Below are 5,718 nucleotides of genomic sequence, written 5' to 3' on the forward strand. Positions count from 1 at the left end.
TGCACAATAGACAAGTGACACGATGCACACCGGGACTGCTCTGCCCTGCTGCACACCTCAGCACTGCAATCAAAAGTGAGACTTGGCTTTTATGGGGCCTAAGGGGCCACTTCATGAACACACCACACCCCCCCCTCCAAAATTGGACTCAAAACCCCCTCCCAGGAATTCCCAAACCAGCACCCTGCTTTCATCCCCTCTGTGGGTCACAGCCCTCTACTTATCTCTCAGACATCTGGGGATGCTGGTCCCTGTCCGGTGCAGAGAAAGGCCACCTCGTCAGCTGGGAAGGTCCTGCTGGCACTGGGCTGGTGTCTCTGAGACAGCTAGAGTAAAGAGAACCAAACATCAGTCCCTGATCTTGGCACCGCATCGGCCAAAACCCCACCACTCAGCTACTCACCGCGCTCCTAAGAAGGCCCGGCACCTCCTAACTCTGACCCCCTGCCACACATGGAATGCGTCTGCACCTGAAAGAAAGTTACAACATATGCCAAACACCACCAGGATAACTCAAAAGGTGCAAACACCTTATGTCAATCTAGGAATAGCATCTAGAGCCCAAGTACGGCCAGCATTACAAATTCCAACGCCCCACGGTTTCTCCTACTGCAGCAGGCCATGCGGCAGGGCAGAACAGCTCCGGCACAAATGTGTGCACACACCCGTGACACAGAACGTGGCAAACAGGGGGGACATGAAACACGACACATCATGCTTGTGGTGAGGGTCTCGAGGGGAGAAGGCAAAAGGGACCCCAAAGACACACTAGGGAACACAGAACACTGGACAACACAACACAGACCGGAGCTGTTCTGCACTGCCCGCCTGAAAGCTGCCATCAAAAGGAGAGCCTCTCCCTTTAGCTGTCCTAAGAGGCCCTTGGAGAAGATTGCTTTTCCGGCTGCCAATTTTCAAATCTGCCCCAAGAACTCCCAACCCACTATTCTCTCATCTCCAGGCCAAGGCCCTCGACTTATCTTTTGGATGATCGGTGATGGGAATCCACGCTGCACCTGAAATGAGTCTGCCTCGGAGGGCCTCGTGATGGCCTGTGAGCCTCTCGGTGAGCTACAATAAAGAAAACCAAAACCAAAGTATGAGTCCAGAGTTATGTGGGCCAAATCCCACCAAGGCAGCTACTTGCTCTCTCCTGAGTGTGCCTGGCTCCTTCAGGCTCCAGCTTCATCATGATTCCAAGGCCTTCATTAGGAGTGGCACCTGGGTTAGAGAAAGGCAAAGTTAAATGGCATTCCCCTGAGTGCAGTGGATGACCTTGTGTGCTGTAAGACATGGGAATGCCTCTGCTAGGCTTCTGAGAAGCCTTGTGTGGGGGAGGCCTCAAATAAACAAATAAAGACCCTTTCTCACCCTGCTGCCTGCAAACTCCCTCCCAAGAACTCCTAACTGCTCACCCTCCCTCTCCCAATCACAATCCTCAACTCACCTGAAGCCTCAATCTCAAACATCATCTTGGACCTTGGGCGGATCCCTCTTGTGACATGATCAATCTGCTGAATAAAATGTTGTGCTTGACACAGCTTGGAATCTCAGGGAGTTGCACTCCTCAATTAAAAAAAAAAACAAAACAAAAAAAACCCAACAAAACCAATCCCAAAAACAAACAAAGAAAAAAAACCAAACAAACAAAACCCACACAAACAATAAATCCCAAAACACCTAACTCCCCACAGAAACAAAAAAACTACAGAAAACATCAAAAAATCCAAAACCCCCACAAAAACCAACTAAAAACCCCAAAATGAAAACCAAAAAAAACCAAAAATTCCACCAAAAGAAATCCAACCAAAAAAACAACCAGAGCAAAACTAAAAATTACAAAAGCACCTTACCACTCCTAAACACAAAACCCAAAATCACAAACCTAAATACTCCCTGTATTCCATGCTGTTTTCTTCACAGAATCTTCCAAGCCTCTGTGCTTTAGATGCCCAGAAACACCTGCTGAAAAGATGCTGAGACGGGCTGAAAAAGCCTCTTCACTGAAATGAGGAGAGCTCTTACCCCAGCACATCCCAGAGAGGGAATGAAGCCCCTCAGCCACGGCTGGGGTTAATATACCCCTGATTGTGCCCGCCTCTCGTTCCCATGCCACCCGGGAAAAGGGAGGGGGCGAATCCCACCAAGCCCTCAGAGCAGCTGCAGCTGTTTGGCTCCTCTGACTCACGTTCAAGGGCAGTAAAGGGCTTGTTATAGAAGAAAACTTTTCAGAAAAGTAACAGTGCTTTCTTTTTTTGCAACAACTACTTGGAGCAGAAGAACAGAAAACTGGCAAGATATAAAACTTTGTGGTAAGGTTACATAGCTAGATCAATTGGGTAATTGGGTAATTTGCTGTTACCTTACATAATTATTCTGTGTTTACCAAAAGCCATCTAATAAATTCACACCCAAAACTCCAGCAGCCCAGCTGGCCCTACCAAATCTCTATGTTTATGCATACAGTAAACAAAACCAAAATCCCAGTAATACCTATCAGAAGTCTGTGAAAGAAACCTCTTGAAATTGATCCTACCTCAAATACAAAACAACCCATGCAAAGTTAGCTTGACTCAATAAACAATTTACACAGAGCTAATAACACCAAGAAATAAAACAGCACACCATATACCACCAAAGAATATAATAGTGAAGAAAAAAGAAACCACTTTTTTTTTTTTTTTAAAGCTTTTGCCAAGACTCCAACAACAACTTCTTCTCCTTCTGAAATGTCCCTTCTCCTTCCCAAATTCCTTACAACTTCTGAGTTTACATCCAAGCAAAAAGCAAAATTCGTGCACTTGTGCGTTCGATGCTCCTGCCAGATTCTCTGTTTCCCTCCACATCTTCTTACACTTTCAGTCTTCACTCTGTCCTGCCGTGATGAGTTTGACGGACGAATTGGTAAACGTTAAGAGAGGATTTCCCTGCCTCCCTCCCCAGAGCTGGTTTCCTTAGTGCATTTCACTCAATCCCAGGCCGGCAACGATGCACGCTCACCTCAAGCGTGCAAGGCTCACAGCTGCTCGGCTAAACTCGGCTCTAATCGGCTAAACTCGGCCATTGTCATCTGCATTCGGCTGGACTCGACCCTTCGGCACGGCTCGGCTCGCTTCGGCCGAACTCGGAGCCGCTCTCTGTGCGCCCGGCGCGGCTCGGCTCGCTTCGGTCGAACTCGGAGCCGCTCTCTGCGCTCGGCGCGCCTCGGCTCGCTTCGGCCGAACTCGGAGCCTCTCTGTGCGCCCGGCGCGGCTCGGCTCGCTTCGGCCGAACTCGGAGCCGATCAGTGCGCTCGGCGCGGCTCGGCTCGCTTCGGCCGAACTCGGAGCCGCTATCTGCGCCCGGCGCGGCTCGGCTCGCTTCGGCCGAACTCGGAGCCGATCAGTGCGCCCGGCGCGGCTCGGCTCGCTTCGGCCGAACTCGGAGCCGATCAGTGCGCTCGGCGCGGCTCGGCTCGCTTCGGCCGAACTCGGAGCCGATCAGTGCGCCCGGCGCGGCTCGGCTCGCTTCGGCCGAACTCGGAGCCGATCAGTGCGCCCGGCGCGGCTCGGCTCGCTTCGGCCGAACTCGGAGCCGATCAGTGCGCTCGGCGCGGCTCGGCTCGCTTCGGCCGAACTCGGAGCCGCTCTCTGCGCCCGGCGCGGCTCGGCTCGCTTCGGCCGAACTCGGAGCCGATCAGTGCGCCCGGCGCGGCTCGGCTCGCTTCGGCCGAACTCGGAGCCTCTCTGTGCGCCCGGCGCGGCTCGGCTCGCTTCGGCCGAACTCGGAGCCGCTCTCTGTGCGCCCGGCGCGGCTCGGCTCGCTTCGGTCGAACTCGGAGCCGCTCTCTGCGCTCGGCGCGCCTCGGCTCGCTTCGGCCGAACTCGGAGCCTCTCTGTGCGCCCGGCGCGGCTCGGCTCGCTTCGGCCGAACTCGGAGCCGCTCTCTGCGCCCGGCGCGGCTCGGCTCGCTTCGGCCGAACTCGGAGCCGATCAGTGCGCTCGGCGCGGCTCGGCTCGCTTCGGCCGAACTCGGAGCCGCTCTCTGCGCTCGGCGCGGCTCGGCTCGCTTCGGCCGAACTCGGAGCCGCTCTCTGCGCTCGGCGCGCCTCGGCTCTCTTCGGCCGAACTCGGAGCCGATCAGTGCGCTCGGCGCGCCTCGGCTCTCTTCGGCCGAACTCGGAGCCGCTCTCTGCCCTCGGCGCGGCTCGGCTCGCTTCGGCCCAACTCGGAGCCGCTCTCTCCGCGTTCGGCTGAGCTCGCTTCGGCTCGGCTCCCCGACGGCGGGCAAGCGGCGCCGCCTCACGTTAAACTCGCCCGGCTCGGGGCTCTCCTGCTGCCGCGTCCCGCGGGCGGCCCGGCCATCGCACGGACACGATCGGGAGCGCGGCGTGGCACAGGAGCTCATTGGGCTGTGACCGCACTCGCGCTAATTAGCGCGCACGAGAGCAGCGGGCTCGGTTCGGCTGAGCTCGGCTCCGTTCAGGCAGCCTCGCAAGCCTGGCCTCGGTTCGCTCGAGGCCGTCAGGTTCCGCCGGTCTCGCCTTGGTTCGGCCGAAGGAGGCGTCGTTCGCTCGTGTTTTTACAAATATCTTTCTATATTGACTGTATATTTCTATATTTAATTTTATACTTCTATAATACTTCCATTATTCCAAATAAAAACCCCGTCTCTAACCAAATAAATAAAAAAACCCTTCTTTTAAAGGATACTGCAATATTTTTTATTTATACTTTGTATAATTATACATTCATATTTTAATTTATCGTTTCTTTGGATGTATTACATTAATAATGATATATTATATATATAAAATTTTAAAATAGATTTAAATTATTATTTAAATTATGTATAATATCTACTGCTACAACTAATTTTTTCTGATATTTTAAATTTTTATATTTATCTGTATGTATTTATTATATATTTCTAAACTTAGATTTCTACCTTTATATTATTTGCATTTATAATTTTTACAATCAAAACACTGCCTATTGACCAATAAAGAAAACCCGCTTTATTTAAGTATTTTAAAAATATTTTCATGTTTATAATTTTCATATTTATATTTATAATTTGTTCAATATTACATGAGAACACACCTGCTCCTGCACCGCAGTGGGGCCCCCTCTCCTGGGGACCTTGGGGTGCCCCAACGGCATCAGAGCCCCGAGTCTTCACCCCCTTCTCCTCTATTTAGAAACTACACTGGAACTTTTTTCTGGAAATAAAGACATTACCTAAATCCTCTCCCCGTGTCCTAGACAGATGGATATTCAGTTATTAGTTGGCTGGGCAGCAGTTTCTTAAATAGAATGATAAACAAGATGTGAACATTTCAGCTACAAGCAAATAGGCAAATCTGAACAAGGTACTGGTGGGCGACCACTGAAGTTATTTTGAAGGAATTTTTTAAACAATAAAATATTGATACCACAAAAATAAAGCAAAAAGCTAACTACTGGCTAAGAAAAAATTAACTTTTGACAGCAACAACATTCCAACCACACAGGCTTTTTCCCGATGTCATACCTTATAACTACCTCTCTTGGGAATTCTCATCATGTATCCCAAAAGGAATAAATACCTCAGAGCGTCCTAAAGCAAAAAGTAGCACACATGAGCTCCTCACACTCCCGGGAGGCCTGCACAGCGTGCACTGAGTCTGCAACAAATTCTGCTCAGTGAGAGTCTGCAAACAAAGGTTCAATTGATGAATTGAACTGATTGTAAAGGGAG

The 5,718-nt window shown here is 50.9% G+C and overlaps 1 long non-coding RNA gene across 1 annotated transcript; it reads right to left on the minus strand.

Moving 5' to 3' along the window:
• Positions 1-1,152: 1,152 nt before the first annotated feature.
• On the minus strand, positions 1,153-2,038 carry LOC132085693 (uncharacterized). The gene is made up of 3 exons (XR_009420264.1): positions 1,886-2,038; positions 1,448-1,511; positions 1,153-1,221 (listed from the first exon to the last, which is right to left on the minus strand). It is a non-coding gene; the product is annotated as an uncharacterized LOC132085693 (long non-coding RNA).
• Positions 2,039-5,718: the final 3,680 nt, after the last annotated feature.

The sequence above is a fragment of the Ammospiza nelsoni genome, chromosome 32 (genome assembly GCF_027579445.1).
Source record: "Ammospiza nelsoni isolate bAmmNel1 chromosome 32, bAmmNel1.pri, whole genome shotgun sequence".
Classification (NCBI taxonomy): domain Eukaryota; kingdom Metazoa; phylum Chordata; class Aves; order Passeriformes; family Passerellidae; genus Ammospiza; species Ammospiza nelsoni.